The 21,328-nt window shown below is 40.4% G+C and overlaps 1 protein-coding gene across 2 annotated transcripts in view; it reads right to left on the reverse strand.

Moving 5' to 3' along the window:
• The window catches only part of SRGAP1 (SLIT-ROBO Rho GTPase activating protein 1), a 334,899-nt gene that overhangs the window by 282,538 nt on the left and 31,033 nt on the right, over positions 1-21,328 (reverse strand). The window lies entirely within an intron of this gene.

Below are 21,328 nucleotides of genomic sequence, written 5' to 3' on the forward strand. Positions count from 1 at the left end.
TGTTTATTGCACTTCCACACATTAAAATCAACTGTGTTAATGACCATGTCTAGTCAATCATCTTAGAGAAGACTTTTGAACAGGTGTCTTCAGTCACTCTGAAGAGGCAGTAAAGCATCAATGGGCACCTGCTGACAGCCTGCTAAGATATGGATCCCAATTCTACCGTTTGCTAGCTGCGGGACCCCAAGTTGCTTAAACTCTTTATGCCTCAGTTTTTGCATCTGTAAAACAGGGATAAAAATGTTGTTGCTGTTGTTAGCTGCCTTCAAGTCAGTTCTGACTCACCGTGACCTTATGATGGAACCAAACACTGTCTGGTCCTGCAACATCCTCATAATCATTGTTACGCTTCAGCCCATTTTTACAGCCACCATGTCAATCAATCTCGTTGAGTGCCTTCTTCTTTTTTACTGACCCTCAGCTCGGTGTAGGCCAGAACAGCCAGAAAGATATGGTGTCCACCATGTATGGACAAAGTAGTTTTGCTCAGCTTTAAAGCGTAAGTACAATTTGGATAGTCAGAGGAGAAAAAAGAGCAAAGCATAATAAAGGCCAGAGAGATGGGGTAGATTAGTGTGTGACCAGAAGTTCTTATGACCATAAACAGTGCATATTTTGGAGAAGTGGGGAAAATAAAGTTGCATAGTCAAACACAGGAGCAAACTATGAGTCCACTACTGAAATTATCTGTTCTAGGGTCCCTCATCTCCTAGTGTAGAGAAGGAAGAAGGAACCGTATTAGAAACAGTGCTTTTGAAGAGCAGCTGTAAGATTTCTCCATGGCAAGGACCTTAATCTTGCTCATCTTAGAATTCTTAGCACCTGGGTTAGTAAAAGGCACATAGTAAGTGTTCTCAAAATGCTTGGCAAATAAATAATTGAACAATACCCACATAGCAAGAGCCCAAATGAGCACGTCATGACCATCTCTAGTTTAAAAAAAAAAAAGTGCACAAGACTGACGGGAGGCTCACAGTCTATAAATAGATGTGTTTTACCACCTCTGCCACTCACTCCTGTTATCTTTAAGCCTCTTTCTTTAGTAGGCATGATTTATTTAAGCTTGATAGTACAAAATTCTAATAACTTCTTTGTGATTTAGTTTATTTTTAATTAGAAATAAACTAAAGGCAAATGGGGACAGGAGCCATTGTTTAGTTCATAACTACAGATGAAGAGCTGTTTTCATCAGCATCATTTATTTACCAAACTAAAGAGAGAGGGACTCATTGGAGCTAAAGGCGAGCCCTCTGGTATATGACTTTAGATCACTGTGTATTTTTAGTCCAATCTGTCTCTCAATGCCCCAAATAAAATAAACAAAGAAAACTCTGTTAAGGACTCTTATCGAGATTCTACAAAGTCCTTTGACACTAACACCCTCTCAGCACTGAGTTCAGTCCTCCCAGTTATTAAAGTTCTTTCTAAAGCCTGACATACTGGAACTGAGATCTTTTTGTTTTTACACCAGAAGACACTTCATAACTATTTATACAGACACTTATGAACATCAATAAATCATGTCCATGTATACATACTGACTAAAATACAATCATTTGTATCATTCCTATTATGAAGCAAACCTGGTTTTATTTTTTGAAAAAGTAAATTTCATTGCTGAGGCAATTTTAAGACATAGCATATTATACTTTAGTATGCCATTAATAGTTGATAAAATCATGGTAACTCAGCTGGTTCTAAAAACGCTGGCAAAAACAATAGTGGAACTTAACCAATGACATGTGGTCTATGAAGAAACAAAACATGTTATATCAAGCCTCTTCCAATAGCCACTAAACTGGCCCCACTTGAAGCAAAAGAATCAAGTAGGTAAGGCTGCCCTTAGCATTCCTTTTGCTAAAAGGTTATCGACTCAAACTCGTGTTTTCCTCTTTTTTTTTTTTTAACAATATGGCAAGTAGGAAGATTCCATAGAGATTGACTAAAGTAACATCATTTATTAGCTCATATATGTTGCTTTGATTCTTTATTTATACTATTATTTCAAATGACTCAAGACTAAATAATGTTTTTAGTATTCACCTCAGTTCTATAATCTTTATGTCATGTAAATTTCCTAAAAGTCTTAGCAAAATATCCAGTTTCAAATCTGATATGATTTAAATTTTAATTTAAGGAAATTTCCCACATAGGAAGAGAGACAAGTGGTCCATGAAGTGGCCATTTTATCTGACAGATTACATTTTAAAATCAGCAGAAGGGAATACAGGGAATGTTCAAGGAAAAGGTTCCCATTCGATTTATAACAACACGACTATTTAGAATGGATACCGAATGCAAAATGTTTCTTACACCTGAAAAATGGAATGTATTGAGCTGATCGTATTACCATATTATATTCCGTAACTGCTAAACCAAGCTCTTAACAGCCACGCTGGTCTCCACATATCTGAATGAATTAAAAGGCTTCCAATGAGCTTCCTCTCCAGCATAGGAAATCCTGTTGAAGTCCCCCTGCAAGTATGTATCATGCTCACAGTCTATCATTTTACACCACCTTAACGGCCAACAACAGCTGTATTTCACAGGAAGTACTTCTTACCCCCCCTCCCCCATAGTTTATAGGAGAAACTTTGATTGAATACCAGGTCAGCATAAACAAAGCTCTGCTTTCTTATCATAGTGAAGCAGCTGTTTTGAAGGTGAAAGACAACACCATTCCAGTGACCCCAAACCTTTCTTTTTCTCAGAGCTTGACATACATTTAGGTTCAGGTGAGTGGGCCTTCTGCATCTTCTTGTTCTCTGATTTCTATATTAATATCTAAAATTGTTGTTGTCGTCAGGTGCCGTCAAATCGGTTCCGACTCATAGCGACCCTATGCAGAACAGAACGAAACACTGCCCGGTCCTGCACCATCCTCACAATCGTTGTTATGCTTGAGCTCACTGTTGCAGCCACTGTGTCAGTCCACCTTGTTGAGGGTCTTCCTCTTTTCTGCTGACCCTGTACTCTGCCAAGCATGATTTCTTTTCCGCTGACCCTGTACTCTGCCAAGCACGATGTCCTTCTCCAGGGACTGATCCCTCCTAAAATGTCCAGTCTAAAATACACATACACGCATATAACCCCCATTCCAAATGTTAACCAAAATGAAATCCCCAGCATGATTTGTATTCATTAACTGGGTTCCCAGATTGAAGTTCAGGCTCAGAATAAAGACACCTGAAAGCGCAATTAAATGAAAATCTAATGCAGAAACACTGCACGACGTGGAGGAGCACCACAATTTCAATAGGACTGTGGGAAATCATGCTATTTTAAGACACATCTGAAATAGCAGGCAAGGTAAATTGAGGTTGTTACCTGAAGGAATTCTTGAGAGCATGTGAAAGAGTTACTGCCTGAAAAGAAGGCTCCGTGAATTCCTGCTTGAGGAATTTTTTTTTTCACCTTCTCCCATAGACTATGCACAGATTCATTGATGAAAGTGAAAATAATCCCTTTGTTCCAAATAGCCAAGCCATCAAAATAATGCAGAAGTAGCAAAATTGATAGCACAGCTGGCATGTCCCAACGTTATTCTCCTAAGTACTGCGCTGATAGTCACCCTGATTCTCATACCATTAAAATTCTCATACCATTATCTCCCCTAAATTTGACTGTACATATTTCTACTCTAGCACACTGGCCTAATTCCCCCCCACAAAAAAGTAATCTTCTCAATATTTATTCCTTTACAGAAACCACATCAAACTAGCAAATATACGATAACAATAGGCTTTATGGTGACAAACACCCCAAAAACCCACTGCCGTTGAGTCAATTCTGACTCATAGCGACAGAGTAGAACTGACCCATATTGTTTTCAAGGTGCGGCTGGTAGATCCCAGCTGCTGACCTTTTGGTTAGCAGCCATGCTCTTAACCAGTGCACCTCCAGGCTCCTTTTATGGTGATAAAACAAACAAAACTCACTGCATACAGTTATTTCCAACAAGATCTTTTATTTAAAAACAGAAAATTTGAGGATGTCAAAATGGACAATTCATGGGTGATATTTACATTACGAAAGGTTTAGAAACTAAAGATAATGGCTTCTTCCTCAATATTAACTAAAGTTCAGCTTATGCAAGAGAGGTCCACTGATTGGATCAGTCCACTCTTTTTACCATACTCCAGAATTTGACCATTCTCCACATTGTATGGCTCCATGGAGAAATTGAGAGGTTAATACATTTCTTTGGGAACAGGGTTCTCTGATCAAATAAGTTTGGGCAATCAAATCCTGTGTGAAGTATTTTTCCAAATATATTTGGCCACAGGACTGAGGATGCCCGAAGTTATTTGGCTACAGAATCTTTGTTTCAAGGAAATCCGAATTAAGAACTCACAGAGTTAACATTCTTGGGAAGATGCTGGGAAATGCTGCTTTACAGAAAAGATCATAAAGTGGTGGTGCATCGGCCAGCTCCTACCCACAGACAAATTCTGTCTGGTATACACTGAGTTTTAATTAAAAATTGAGCCAATAATGGATATTGGAAGATTTCACATAAACATCTAGATTTACCAACACTCCATTCCCACACAGTAATAACTAGCTGAACTTTAGTACTGGATTTGAACTGCCTGGACAGGGTACACGTTCTCTACCAGTGTGACACAACACAGTCCTTTCCATGCTCTACAATCTCTCACCCCCCAGTCCGCTTAATGCCTGTCTACCTCTCCTCAGGATCTATTTGCCTTTGGGACGCCTGTGCAAAGGAAAGGGGGACATGGGGAAAGAACCACATACTTTTCTCACTATACCAATAGCTAATCAACTATAGGCACAGTGAGAAAGCCTATCTCCAGTAAACCTCAAACTTCATGTCACACCACTCCTTCAGTGCTCAAGATCTGTTCGTGAACTTTATACTCTTTTCAGACAATTCAACTAGAATGTTCTGTAATGTGTTTCCTATTCTAAATTATCAATAGATCATCATCCTATTTTATCAGCAACAAGAATGATTTATTGACCACTTACTAAGTACTAGGTACTAAGATAAGTACATGGGTACTATATCATTGAACCCCCAACGGCAACTCTGTGGCATATATACTTTTATTATTACCCACTGTCTTGGTTATCTAGTGCTTCTTAACAGAAATACCACAAATGCGTGGCTTTAACAAACAGAAATTTATTTTCTCACATTTTAGGAGGCTAGAAGTCCAAATTCAGGGTGCCGGCTCCAGGGGAAGGCTTTCTCTCTCTGGGGGCTCTGGAGGAAGGTTTTTGTCTCTTTGAGCTTCTGTTCCTGGGTGACCTCCATGTGGCTTGGCATCTCTCTTCCCCCATCTCAGTTTGCTAGTTTGCCTTTAATCTCTTTTAAATTTCAAAAGAGATTGACTTGAAATATACCCTACACTAATTCTGTCTCATTAACATAACAAAGACAACCCATTCCCAAATGGGATTATAACCACAGGCATACCCATTGCCACCTTTGCCACTGAGTTGATTCCAGCTCATAGCAACCCCATAGGACAGAGTAGAAACTGCGCCATATGGTTTCCAAGGAGCACCTAGTGGATTCAAACTGCTGATCTTTTGGTTAGCAGCCATAGCTCTTAACCACTACACCACTGGGGTTTCCACCACAGGCATAGAGGTTAGGACTTACAATACATGTTTTTGGGGGACACAGTTCAGTCCATAACACCTACCCATCGCCATTTTATGAGTGAGAAAACAAGGTAGACTCTTCAAAGGTCACACAGTGGATATGCGGCAGAGCTGGCATTCAAACACAGGCTATCGTCAGAGTCCATAGTTGTAACCATTACACTACACTGAGCCTCCTAAGAAAACTGGACTGAGTGAAGAGCAGACCCAAGCAGAAGTTTGGCTGAAGGCGATGTCTTATCTTATGAAATTCCAAAGAAAAAAGGCATACAGCCACCTGCTGCTGCAGGAGGCTGAATTCATCCCACAGAGCGGATGAATTTCAGATAGCATACCTTGAGTTGCCCATGAAGCAAGAAGCAAAAACCCCTGTCAGCCACAAACCAAGTTAACAGCAGCCCCAAGTTCCCCTTTTGTATGTATAAAAAAGTATTTTAAATACAACATGAAGCATTTCACAGACATTGTAGGATACATAACCTCTTTTACACAAAAGAATACCAGATGTCAATATAGGTTAAAGGACCTGAGACCTTACAGCTTATATAACAGGGTGAGTAGTGAATCTGGAGTTCAAATTCAGGTATTTGGGTTCCATTTCGAGACTCATTATAAGTGTCTCTGGTGTGGAAAGGGATAGAACGGTGCTGTTCAGTAGACCTTTCTAAGTATTAGCAATGTTCTATATCTGCTCTGTCCAATAGATGTCCTAATCTCATAGTGTGACTGACAAATTGAATTTTTTATTTTATTTATTTTCAATTAATTTTAAATTAAAGTCAGATGTGGCTACTTGCCACTGTATTGGACAGTGTAGGACTAAAGTTTCCATAAAATAAATAAATCTTTTCAACCACACTTACTGCACGTGTACCATGAAATACATTTTCTGCAAAGTCTTGAGAGCTCCCACATGACATAAACTACTGACCAGAAGGGACCAAAGAAAGATTCTATTCCTGGTTTGAACACTCACTTTTATACTAAGCTAATAAGCCATATCTTAAAAAGCAGCAGAGTACCTAAAATACAGTAAGTGCTCCACAGATGTTCACTTTGGCAAACAAATTAAGGCTTTTGTTTCCTTATATGCAAAAAAGGATACACAATAACGTTAGATATAGCTAGTCATAAAAGTCTAACGGAGACTACAATGCATTGAAATGTTCAGAGCTAATAAAACATAGCTGAGTTACTTGTACAGGGATTTTCAAAGGTCACTTAGCAAAGGACTTTAGGCAAGTCACTTGGTCTCTCTGGTCTCAGTTTTCTCTCCTGTAGGATACGGGACTGAACCGTTGATTCCTAGTGCTTTCCAGCTGTCAAACTCTACCTCTTGGACATGTAACAGGCACTCAGCATTTTCCATTTGATAACTGTAACTGAGTACGGCTTAAAATATATACGTAAAATTAAATCCACAACTTTATTTTTTCACTGGAATACTTTGCTCCCTTATGGAGTTATTAATTCAAAAAGGTACGTTTCAGTCTCCTTAACAAGAGATGTCCTCCTTCAGCCTACCCACGTGTAATGACTATGCAGAGACATTTGCAAAACCTGGTTTTCTTATGATAATGGGCCCAGCACTATTCTTCTCAGGTCTTCAATTTTCTGATTCATTTACTTCAGCTTGAAATAAAAGGCTTGTCCATATAAACCCAAAAATGACACCCTGCTTTTAGCTGACACATACAGCGTATATTTTCCAATAAACTAAACAATGTCTGATTGGGGGGTGGACAGGGAAAACAGCATAATCACAGTCAAAATAACTACCGCAGTGAAAGACTGGATTCACTAAGCAGTATCTTGGATTTCTAGCACAGAGTTCCAAAAATCCTAATTCTGTACTTGGGTTTACTACGTTGCCTTTCTAAATGACTATATAATTCAACAGCCCAGCTCAATCTCAGATGGCATGCAATCAAGGAAAATAAAGGGCCATAGCAAACAACTTCAAAGCCTCAGCACCACTTAGGTTAATAATATATAATTGCTACAATTTCTTTTAGCACAGTACTTTTAATTAAGTGTGCCAGAGTTTCTACCTACCAACTTATTTTCAACCACATGCAGCCATTTTGCACTGTGAAATGACTTTGCCCTTTTTCAGAAGGCATGTTTTCCCTCAGTAACATTTCATGTAACCCTAGCTCAGAGAAGACAGACTCCTATGTCCACCTGCAGAGATAGGATACAAAGACAGAGCTTCTCAAACCACTGAAAGGGAATGCTATCTCCCAAATACCCAAAGAGCAACATAAAGCACTTATCCTGGTTTTATAAAGCAGGTGCCATAAACTTCCCATATTGTATCTCTATGTAATAGAAGGAAAAAAAAATGACGCCAAGAGGCAAAATAACATAGGAAAGGAAAGAAGAGCAGGAAAAGACACCACTTTTATTCTGAGCATTGAAATATGCATGTATCTCACAGACATTCCTTTCTTGATACTAAAATGTGAAGAGAAAAGTGAGAGATGAACGTTTTGATTCAAACATACCATGGTCAAGGCAGCTGTCCAGAATATTTTTCAATAATTTTCATAATGAAATTGATAGCAGTGATTCAATGTGAACAGTCCATTGTTACATATTTTATGATTCTTCACTCTATTTAGGGGCTGTTTTCCATTAGTGTATTTGAGATTAAGCTATAATATTTAGTGATATGGTAGTAACCATCAGAAAAATTAAAATACAGAACATTTAAAAATGGCTGATCCTAACCAATGTCACTAAATTTTACATGTAGAAATTGTTGAACTGGTGTGTATTCTGCTGTGTATACTCTCAATAACAACAAGAAATAAAATCTAAAAAAAAAAAGGTTGATCTTGTAGTTCAAGACTAGAAAGAAGAATGGAGGGAATGGTTGCTTTTCATTATAAGCTTACTTGTTTTTTTTTATTTTTTAGTTATATGCATACATCACTTTGATTTTTTTTTTTTTTTAGGTTACAAGACTGAACCGGGAAAAAGTCTCTAAAGCAGAATTTCTGGAATGAATTTTTTTTTTCCTACGATCTTCATAGCTATAGATGTATGTATGTTGTAGCATACGTATTTGGGGGCATAAATTTACTCCCTTTGTTAAATTTTTCCTGAAAATATTAATATATATCAAATTTTAACAATACGTTGACAGTTTCAATCAGTTCAACGGAACATTCCATACACATCTGCTCTCGTGAAGAAACTTACTATGTGCTGGGCTTCCAATATCAACAGGACATGAGTAATCCCAACTCAACCGGAGGGAGTAAGCAACTCTGATGGGGTAAAAAATAATTCCAAGAGAAATTAGTGAAATAATGAACATGTGGTATGGAGATTGTGGGAAAAATTGCTGGGAGCAAGTAAGAAAGAATATTGGAAAGCCAGGAGATGACAGTAAGAGAGCAGGGTATTTTTGTGTGTGTGTGTGTGTGTGTGTGTGCTTTAAGTGAACGTTTACAAATCAAGTCAGTCTCTCACACGAAAACTTATACACACCTTGCTACATACTCCGAATTGCTCTCCCCCTAATGAGACTGTCTGCTCCCTCCCTCAAGAGAGCAGAGTACCATTGTCACAAGTGGAAGAGTTTCCTCTGATAAAAAAGACTCAGGTGTGGAGGTGAAGGTCACTGGACTTGAAGCAGTGAGGACATCTATGAGAGAGGCATCGGAGGCCTCCATGAGTGTGGAGGAGTGAACCAGAGCCAAGGATATGAAAGCCATGAGGAGGGGGAGAGGGTGCGGTCCAGTCAAGTGGCCTCACTAAGGAAGAGGAAAGGATTCTGTACAAGGAATGAAAAGGCGTGGAACCATCAGTCTGACCCAAGGCAAGGCCTTTGCTACCTCCCAGCCTGCGAAAATGCAGAACTTCCTCTAGAGAAGGTACAGAGGATGCTGGATGAAAAGCCCAGTGATCTACTTCTGGAAAATTAGTCATTGAAAACTATGGAGCACAGTTCTACTCTGACACAAGTGAGGTTGCTATGAATCTGAAATGACTCAATGGCAACTGGTAGCTAGTTACTTACCAGTGGACCCAGTTTTCCATGGGGCCCAACGAAGAAAACAGGAAAGGGACACAGCAGACAGAGCAATGGGTGAGGAGGGAATTTTACCTTTTGGTTGAGGATGAAAATGATCAGCCTCCTCGGTCTGCTGTAATCCAGGTGAAGAGCTTCTGTTTTGCAGGGACAGGTGCTTGAGCAAACCTGTCCTGGAGGGGCTCAGGAGCTACTACTTAGGCCTGATCTGATCTCCCTCCACCTTGCCCTAGATGCAGCTGACCATTGTAGATGAGGGACGTGAGGAGGGATGATCAGCTACTTTTCTAGCTTCCCTCAATCAAAAACCACTACTTTTTAAAATTGTAATTACTAATATGGATTCTTTTTTCTACTGAGGCATGACAACTCCAACTTTTACTAATGGCCACTACAGCTAGTGGCGTGAAGGAAGGAAAAATATACATGATAGAAACACCCATTCACACATTCCACTCATATATATCCTCTCTCCCAGCTTCCTCTCCTCTGCCCTTTGTCCTCCCTTTGTTAATATCTGTTTCTAAAGCAAACTGTGCCTCTTAAAAAACAAACTACCCTACTCCTTCCTGGTAAAAACACACTAGATTCTTAGGCTTGGGTAGGAAAAAGATAATCTAAGATTGTTGTTGTTAGGTGCTGTAGAGGTGATTTCAACTCACAGCAATTCCATGTGACAGAGCAGAACTGTCCCATAGAGTTTTTGTTTGTTTGTTTGTTTTTGCTGTAATCCTTAGGGAAGCAAATTGCTAGGTTTTTCTCCTGCAGTGCCGCTGGGTGGGTTCGAACTTCCAACCTTTCAGTTAGAAGCACAGTGCTTAATAGTCTGCGCCACCAGGGCTCCTTGGTCTAAGATTGTTATTGTAAGACTAATGTTGAGTTATTCTTTCCCTCTTCTGAGCCAGGTATCAGGCCTTGGAATATACCAGAAGTACGTGCAAATTCAAAGGACATAATAAATGTGAAGCTTGCTACCATTTGTAAAAGTGATGGAAGGGAGGGAAATTACAAGCCAGCTAGGAAGGAACATCATGTAATGCAAAAACAGATGAAGCCAATGAATGATTAGTCCACAGCAAATATGCAATACTCATTTGGGCATGACTCAAAATGAGAAGAAACAGCTGCAAACATCCATTAATAACTGGAACGTGAAATGTACGAAGTATGAATCTAGGAAAATTAGAAGTCATCAAAAATGAAATGGCAAAGGAAAATGAAGAACACCAAGGTCACACGACAACTAAGACCCCAAGAGACAGAAAGGGCCACATGAACCAGAGACCTACATCATCCTGAGACCAGAAGAACTAGTTGGTGCCCGGCCACAATCGATGACGGCCCTGACAGGGAGCACAACAGAAAACTCCTGAGGGAGCAGGAGATCAGTGGGATGCAGACCCCAAATTCTCATAAAAAGACCATACTTAATGGTCTGACTGAGACTAGAGGAATCCCGCCGGCAATGCTCCCCAGACCTTCTGTTGGCACAGGACAGAAACCATCCCCGAAGACAACTCATCAGACATGAAAGGGACTGGTCAGCGGTGGGGGGAGAGAGATGCTGATGAAGAGTGAGCTAATTCAATCAGGTGGACACTTGAGAGTGTGTTGGCAACTCTTGTCTGGAGGGTGGATGGGAGGATAGAGAGAGGGAAGCTGGCAAAACTGTCACGAAAGGAGAGACTGAAAGGGCTGACTCAATAGGGGGAGAGCAAGTGGGAGTAGGGAGTAAGACGTATGTAAACTTATATGTGACAGACTGATTGGATTTGTAAACGTTCACTTGAAGCTTAATAAAAGTTAATTAAAAAAAAAAAAGACCAGACTTAACGGTCTGACTGAGATTAGAAGGACCCGGTGGTCAGGCCCCCAGACCTTCTCTTGGCCCAGGACAGGAACCATTCCCAAAGCCAACTCTTCAGACAGGGATTGGACTGGACAATGGGTCGGAGAGGGATGCTGGTGAGGAGTGAGTTTCTTGGATCAGGTGGACACTTTATATTGGCATCTCCTTCCTGGAGGGGAGATGAGAGGGTGGAGGGGGTTAGGAGCTGGCGAAATGGACATGAAAAGAGAGAGTAGAGGGAGAGAGCAGGCTGTTTCATTAGGCGGAGATTAATTGGGAGTGTGTAGCAAGGTGTATATAAGTTTTTTGTGTGAGAGACTGACTTGATTTGTAAACTTTCGCTTAAAGCACAATAAAACTTAAAAAAAAATGAAATGGAGCATATAAAGATCAATATCCTAGGCATAGTGAGGTGAAATGGACTGATATTGACCATTTTGAATCAGATAATCATATGGTCTGTCAGGAATGACAAAGAGGAATGGTGTTGCATTCATTGCCAAAACGAACATATCAAGATTGGTCCTGAACTATAATGCTGTCAGTGACAGGATAATATTCATACACTTACAAGGAAGACCAGTTAATACGACTATTATTCAAATTTACACACCAACCACTAATGCCAAAGATGAAGAAACTGAAGATTTTTATTAACTTCGGCAGCCAGAAATTGATCAAACATACAACCAAGATGTACCGATAATTACTAGTGATTGGAATGTGAAAGTTGGAAACAAAGAAGGATCGCTAGTCAGGAATATGGCCTTGGTGGTGGTTGGAAAATATGGCTTTGGTGGTAGTTGGACAATATAGCCTTGGTGACAGAAACGATGATGGAGATCGCATGATACAATTTCACAGACCAATGACTTATTATTGCAAATTTCTTCTTCCAACGACATAAACAGTTACTATATATGTAGATATCACCAGATGGAATATTCAGGAATCAAATCGACTACATCTGTGGGAAGAGATGATGGAAAAGCTCAATATCATTGATCAAAACAAGGCCAGAGGTTGACTGCAGAAAAGATCATCAATTGCTCATATGCAAGTTCAAGTTGAAGCTGAAGAAAATTAAAACAGATCCACAAAAGCCAAAGTACAACCTTGAGTATATCCCACCTGAATTTAGAGACCATCTCAAGAATTAATTTGACGCACTGAACACTAATAACTGAAGACTAGACAAGTTATGAGATGACATCAAGGACAGCATACATAAGAAAGCAAAAAGTAATTTAAAAGACAGGAAAGAAAGAAGAAAACAAAATGGAATCAGAAGAGACTCTGAAACTTGCTTTTGAATGTAGAGTAGCTAAAGTAAATGAAAGAAATGATGAAATAAAATAGCTGAACAAAAGATTTCAAAGGCTCACTCAAGAAGACAAAGTATAATGAAATGGGTAAAGACCTGAAGTTAAAAAAAAAAAAAAAAAGAGAGAGAGCACGCTCAGCATTTCTCATGCTGAAAGAAATGAAGAAAACATTCAAGCCTCAAGTTGCAGTTTTGAAGGATTCTATGGGCAAAATGGAAGCCCTGGCAGCGTAGTGGTTAAATGCTACAACTGCTAACCAAAGGGTCGGCAGTTCTAATCCATCAGGCACTCCTTGGAAACTCTGTGGGGCAGTTCTACTCTGTCCTATAGGGTCGCTATGAGTCGGAATTGACTTGACGGCACTGGGTTTTTTTTTTTTTTTTTTTATATGGGCAAAATACTTAATGATGCAGGAAGCATCAAAAGAAGATGAAAAGGAACACAGAGTGTCACCATACCAAAAAGAATTGGCCTATGTTCAACCATTTCAGGAGGCAACATATGATCAAGAACCTATGATATTGAAGGAAGAAGTCCAAGCGGCACTGAAGGCACTGGTGAAAAACAAGGCTCCAGGAATTGACAGAATTCCAATTGAGATGTTTCAACAAACAGATGCAGCACTGGATATGCTCACTCATCTACGCCAAGAAATCTGGAAGACAGCTACCTGGCCAGCCAGCTGGAAGGGATTCATTATCTGTGCACATTTCAAAGAAAGGTGATCCAAGAGAATGTGAAAATTATCGAACAATATCATTAATATCACACACAAGTAAAATTCTGCAGAGATAATTCAAAAATGGTTGCAGCAGTACATCAACGGAGAACTGCCTGAAAGCCAAGCCGGATTCAGAAGAGGATGTAGAACGAGGGATGTCATTGCTGATGTCAGATGGATCCTGGGTGAAAGCCGAGAATACCAGAAAGATGTTTACCTGTGTTTTTATTGACTATGCAAAGGCATTTGACTATGTGAGTCATAACAAATTATGGAAAACATTGTGAAGAATGGGAATTCCAGAACACTTAATCGTCCTCATGAGAAACCTATACATAGACCAAGAGGCAGTCGTTCGAACAGAGCAAGGGGATACTGAGTGGTTTAAGATACGGAAAGATGTATGTCAGGGTTGTATTCTTTCACCATACTTAATCTGTATACTGATCAAATAATACAAGAAACTGAACTGTATAAGAAGAATTAGGTATCAGGATTGGAGGAAAACTCATTAACAGCCTGCGATATGCAGATGACACAACCTTGCTTCCTGAAGGCAAAGAGAATCTGAAGTACTTACTGATGAAGATCAACGACTACGGCCTTCAGTATGGATTATACCTCAACATACAGAAACAAAAATCCTCACTACTGGACCAATAAGTAACATCATGATAAATGGAGAAATGATTGAAATTGTCAAGGATTTACTTCATTTTACTTGGATCCACAACCAACACCCATGGAAGCAACAGTCAAGAAATCATATGACTTACTGCATTGCACAAATCTGCCGCAAAAGACTTCTTAAAGTGTTAAAAAGCAAAAACGTCACTTTGAGGACTAACATGCACTTGACCCAAGCCATGGCATTTTCAATCACCTCATATGCATTCAAAAGCAGGACAATAATTAAGGAAGTCTGAAGAAAACCAATGTTTTTGAACTGTGGTGTTGGTGGAGAATATTGAATACACCATGGACTACCAGAAGGACAAACAAGTCTGTCTTGGAAGATGTACAGCCACAGTGCTCCTTAGAAGTGAGGATGGTGACTTTGTCCCACGTATTTTGGACATGTTATCAGGAGGGACCAGTCCCTGGAAAAGGGCATCATGCTCGGTAGAGGGTTAGTGAAAAAGGGGAAGACCCTTGATGAGATGGATTGACACAGTGGCTGCAGAAATGGGCTCAAACACAGCAACAACTATGGGGATGGCACAGGACTGGGCAGTGTTTTGTTCTGTCGTACATACAGTCACTGAGTCAGAAATGACTCAACAGTACCTAACAACAATACTCCACAACCATCAGATATTCTTGCTATTTTTTGTTTCAGCCACCTGTAACTAAAACTGTACTGTTTAATATATTCGTTCAATCAACAAATTATATATAGCATGCCTACTATATGGCAAGCACAAGTTAGGTGCTTAGACTGAGAAGCAACTCTTTAGTATCAAACAAATGAAACATGCACTATGTTTCAAGATTCTTTATAGGAAAAAGTCCTCTTGGTTGTTAGCTCTAATCTGTCTCTTCCACACCCCACCTACCCACTCCCAAACAACAAAGTTTTTTTTAATGATATCTATAAAGCTCTGAGGCCATAGATATTTTCGTTGTAGCATAAGCTCTGCAGAGAGTCCTTGACTTTTGATGCAGTTGAGTTGGGAGGAACCTCAGTTACAGCTGGGTTTTTTTTTTTTTGGGGGGGGGTACAACATGGTTAGTAACATGTACTACGTACAGTGTTGTAGCACATAGTTTCCTGATGTTATTCTCATGCCAACCCCCAAAGACAAATAAAGATCAGATTTATAAAGATACTGATAATAAAAGGCAATAATAATGAAAAGTCTGTACCGATTTACAACGGAGTTATTGGACTGGAGCCCTGTCGGAAACTATGTCCATTGTTTCCACACCACAAATAACTCAAAAGTTTTATACTCTGTGTGCATGCGTGTGTGTGTGTGTGTGTACGTACATATAATTTTTTTTTTTTTTAAACAGTAGCTGCAGCATCTGCTATGGCTCATTACTTGGACGGAGCAATTCACACAAGACAGGCTATTTTAAAATCTCCTTGAGGGACTGGGGAAGAGGATCAGATGCCCAGGCCAGAACTTCCCCTGTCTCCTCTTTTCTCCACCTGCCTGTGAGGAATTCTGAAAGCTTTAAGCTCCCCTAAAGGAGTCCCTGGAAACCCTAGTGGCACAGGGGTTAAGAGCTACATCTGCTAACCAAAAGGCTGGCAGTTCGAATCCACCAGGCACTCCTTAGAAACTCTATGGGGCAGTTCTACTCTGTCCTATAGGGTCACTATGAGTCCGAATTGACTCAAAGGCAATAGGTTTTTTTTTTTTTTTAAAGGAGCCCCTGGGTGGTGCCAATGGTCAAGCACTCACTACTAGCCAAAAGGTTGGTGGCTCCAAACCAGAGGAGCCTCAGAAGACAGGCTTGGTGATCTGCTTCTGAAACATTACAGCCTTGAAAACCCTACAGAGCAGTTCTACTCTGCACACATTAGGTCACCCTGAGTCGGAATCAACTCGATAGCAACTGATGACAAGAGCACCATCTGCTGAGTCAGCAAGGCATTATACATGAGTCTTCAGGGCTTTGTCCCTTCAGCATTCATTCCTTCGCTCCCTTGTTCCTTCCACAAACACACGTGGAGCACCAAGCACACACTCTGGGCCAGGCCCCGCACTGGGCATTTGGGTCACAGGGGCAAGGTGGCCCACTGGTTACAGAATGGATGTTGTTCCCCGTGTGCAGAGTGAGGGACAGCATGTGTAGAGGATGGGGTGAGGTCTCTAGAGCCATACAAGGACAAGTTTTAAGAAAAAGATTCCTGGGCAGGATTGAGGGTATGAGTTTTTACTGGACCAGTTCCCTCTCTCTGCCAAGAGTTCTCCTCACTGTTGGTCCATCCCAGGTGGTTCCAGGCAGAACCCTGCTCAGTGTTCACTATGGTGGATTAGGACCCAGCTGACCATGGAGACTGCAGGGGCTCTGTGGCAGCTTGGGTGCCATGGAGAGGCTTGGTCTTGCTGTAAAGCTATACTTTTAGTAAACCTTGAAGACATTGCAGAGTTTTGTGGCAGAATTACCTGACAACATGGGGCCAAGTCTTGCCTCTCTGGGTATTAATGGAAGATGGTGAAGCATGCTGGAGTTTTTGGTGTAACGATTCTCTTAGTTTTAGGTAGAATGTTTCAGCCGGTGGAAAAAACGTTGTGTTAGGGCTGTCAGTGCGAATACATATTCCGGCACTCTAGGCATTTTTACATGTTCAACAATTCTGTATACACAAAATGTCACCTACTTGTAGTCAGAATATTTACTTTCAAAAAAACTTTCGATTCATGAAGACCTCTGATCACAAGAACAAGAACATTTGCTATGAGATACGTGTCACAGTCTACCATATGGAACACCTCAAACAAACAAACAAATAGGATCCTTCTTCTAGCCTTCTGTTTAAAAGACCTACCTTGTTAAATTGCCTTTGTTATTATAAAAATGCGTTCAGTTTCAAGAGAAACTTTGGGGAGAGCCTGGGATGGACACAGGGCAGGCCCATCTGTAACTGAGGAACAGCTTTGCAATTCAATAAACAGAGTTAGGTTCAATCACACCACTGCTTGGCCTGCTGAGTTTTCCATTCTGCTTTGAAAGTTTTATGAATATGGAAAAATTCAGGGTCCAATGAGCAAAGTCCCTGTTGGCCTGACCCTAAATGGGAATCATAGGGCTGGCAGGTGGGCCTGCATGCCCGGGTTGGCAGATGTTAGCTGGCAGGCTGTCAACGCTGACTGGAAAGGACAACTCCATAATCACGTGATGACAAGATCTGCAGTTTCCCTGCCTGTCACCAGGTCTCTCCACAAATGATTCAGGAACTGCAACGCTTTCTGGGGACCCTCTTAGCTGATCACAAGTTTGTGCTGCTGACTTCTCATTGGCGTTAAAAGTTCCATGAAATGTCTATACAATGTCATGGACTGGTAGCTTGAAGAGAATTGTTCTTGGTCCTGTGCAGCTAAACGATTAATATTTTGGTACCTACCTAAACATGGAGGGATACCATTGCTGATGTCAGATGGATCCCAGGTGAAAGCAGAGAATACCAGAAAAATGATGTTTACCTGTGTTTTATTGATTATGCAAAGGCATTCAACTATGCGGATCATAACAAATTATGGATAACATTGTGGAGAATGGGAATTCAGAACACTTAATTGTGCTCATAAGGAACCTGTACACAAATTGAGGAAATCCTTCGAACACAACAAGGGAATACTGTGTGGTTTAAAGTCAGGAGCAGTGTGCAACAGGGTTGCCTCCTTTCACCATACTTATTCAATGTGAGAAGCTGGACTATATGAAGAATGTGGTATCAGGATTAGAGGAAGACTCATTAACCTGCGATATGCAGATGACACAACCTTGCTTGCTGAAAGTGAAAAAACCTAAAGCATTTGCTGATAAAGATCAAAGACCACAGCCTTCAGTATGGACTACATCTCAACATAAAGAAAATAAAAAATAAACAACATCATGATAAACAGAGAAAAGACTGAAGTTGTCAAGGATTTCATTTTACTTTGATCCACAATGGAAGTAGCAGTCAAGAAATCAAAAGACGCACTGCATTGGACACAATATGCTGCAAAAGACCTCTTTAAAGTGTTAAAAAGCAAAGCTGAAAAACCTCAACAAAATTCTAGCAAATAGAACTCAACAACATATCAAAAAAATAATCCATCATGACCTAGTTAGATTTATACCAGGTATGCAAGGCTGGTTTAATATTAGAAAAACCATTAATGTAATCCACCATATAAAAAAAACAAAAGACAAAAACCACATGATCTTATCAATTGATGCAGAAAAGGCATTTGACAAAGTCCAACACCCATTTATGACAAAAACTCTCAGCAAAATAGGAATTGAAGGAAAATTCCTCAACATAACAAAGGGCATCTATACAAAGCCAACAGCCAACATCACTCTAAATGGAGAGAGCCTGAAAGTATTTCCCTTGAGAACGGGAACCAGACAAGGATGCCCTTTATCACCGCTCTTATTCAACATTGTGCTAGAGGTCCTAGCCAGAGCAATTAGACTAGACAAAGAAATAAAGGGCATCTGGATTGGCAAGGAGGAAGTAAAATTATCTCTATTTGCAGATGACATGATCTTATACACAGAAAACCCTAAGGAATCCTCCAGAAAACTACTGAAGCTAATAGAAGTGTTAGGCAGAGTCTCAGGTCATAAGATAAACATACAAAAATCACTTGGATTCCTCTACATCAACAAAAAGAACATCGAAGAGGAAATCACCAAATCAATACCATTCACAGTAGCCCCCAAGAAGATAAAATACTTCGGAATAAATCTTACCAAAGATGTAAAAGACCTATACAAAGAAAACTACAAAGTACTACTACAAGAAACTAAAGGACCTACTTAAGTGGAAAAACATACCTTGGACATGGATAGGAAGACTTAACATACTAAAAATGTCTATTCTACCAAAAGCCGTCTATACATACAATGCACTTCCAATCCAAATTCCAATGTCATTTTTTAATGTGATGGAGAAACAAATTACCAACTTCGTATGGAAGGGAAAGAAGCCTCGGATAAGCAAAGCATTACTGAAAAAGAAGAAGAAAGTGGGAGGCCTCACTCTACCTGATTTCAGAACCTATTATACAGCCACAGTAGTCAAAACAGCCTGGTACTGGTACAACAACAGACACATAGACCAATGGAACAGAATTGAGAACCCAGATATAAATCCATCCACATACGAGCAGCTGATATTTGACAAAGGACCCGTGTCAGTTAATTGGGGAAAAGATAGTCTTTTTAACAAATGGAGCTGGCATAACTGGATACCCATTTGCAAAAAAATGAAACAGGACCCATACCTCACACCATGCACAAAAACTAACTCCAAGTGGATCAAAGACCTAAACATAAAGACTAAAACGATAAAGATCGTGAAAGAAAAAATAGGGACAACCTTAGGAGCCTTAATGCAAGGCATAAACAGAATACAAAACATTACCAAAAATGACGAAGAGAAACCAGATAACTGGGAGCTCCTAAAAATCAAACACCTATGCTCATCTAAAGACTTCACCAAAAGAGTAAAAAGACCACCTGCAGACTGGGAAAGAATTTTCAGCTAGGACATCTCCGACCAGCGCCTGATCTCTGAAATCTATATGATTCTGTCAAACCTCAACCACAAAAAGACAAACAACCCAATCAAGAAGTGGGCAAAGGATATGAACACACACTTCACTAAAGAAGATATTCAGGCAGCTAACAGATACATGAGAAAATGCTCTCGATCATTAGCCATTAGAGAAATGCAAATTAAAACTACGATGAGATTCCATCTCACTCCAACAAGGCTGGCATTAATCCAAAAAACACAAAATAATAAATGTTGGAGAGGCTGCGGAGAGATTGGAACTCTTATACACTGCTGGTGGGAATGTAAAATGGTACAACCACTTTGGAAATCTATCTGGCGTTATCTTAAACAGTTAGAAATTGAACTACCATACAACCCAGAAATCCCACTCCTCAGAATATACCCTAGAGAAATAAGAGCCTTCACACAAACAGATATATGCACACCCATGTTTACTGCAGCACTGTTTACAATAGCAAAAAGCTGGAAGCAACCAAGGTGTCCATCAACGGATGAATGGATAAATAAATTGTGGTATATTCACACAATGGAATACTACGCATCGATAAAGAACAGTGACGAATCTGTGAAACATTTCACAACATGGAGGAACCTGGAAAGCATTATGCTGAGCGAAATTAGTCAGAGGCAAAAGGACAAATATTGTATAAGACCACTATTATTAGATCTCGAGAAATAGTATAAACTGAGAAGAACACATACTTCTGTGGTTACGAGGGGGGAGGGAGGGTTTTTTACTGATTAGTTAGTAGATAAGAACTGCTTTAGGTGAAGGGAAGGACAATACTCAATACATGGAGGGTCAGCTCAACTGGACTGGACCAAAAGCAAAGAAGTTTCCGGGATAAACTGAATGCTTCAAAGGTCAGCGGAGCAAGGGCGGGGGTTTTGGGACCATGGTTTAAGGGGACTTCTAAGTCAATTGGCAAAATAATTCTATTATGAAAACATTCTGCATCCCACTTTGAAACGTGGTGTCTGGGGTCCTAAATGCTAACAAGCGGCCATCTAAGATGCATCAATTGGTCTCAACCCACCTGGAGCAAAGGAGAATGAAGAACACCAAGGTCACACGACAACTAAGACCCCAAGAGACAGAAAGGGCCACATGAACCAGAGACCTACATTATCCTGAGACCAGAAGAACTAGTTGGTGCCTGGCCACAACTGATGACTGCCCTGACAGGGAGCACAACAGAGAGGCCCTGAGGGAGCAGGAGATCAGTGGGATGCAGACCCCAAATTCTCACAAAAAGACCATACTTAATGGTCTGACTGAGACTAGAGGAATCCCGGCGGTCATGGTCCCCAAACCTTCTGTTGGCCCAGGACAGGAACCATTCCCGAAGACAACTCATCAGACATGAAAGGGACTGGACAGTGGGTAGGAGAGAGATGCTGATGAAAAGTGAGCTATTTGTATCAGGTGGACACTTGAGACTGTGTTGGCATCTCCTGTCTGGAGGGGGGATGGGAGGACAGAGAGAGTTGGAAGCTGGCAAAA

Source organism: Loxodonta africana, chromosome 4 (genome assembly GCF_030014295.1).
Source record: "Loxodonta africana isolate mLoxAfr1 chromosome 4, mLoxAfr1.hap2, whole genome shotgun sequence".
Taxonomy (NCBI): domain Eukaryota; kingdom Metazoa; phylum Chordata; class Mammalia; order Proboscidea; family Elephantidae; genus Loxodonta; species Loxodonta africana.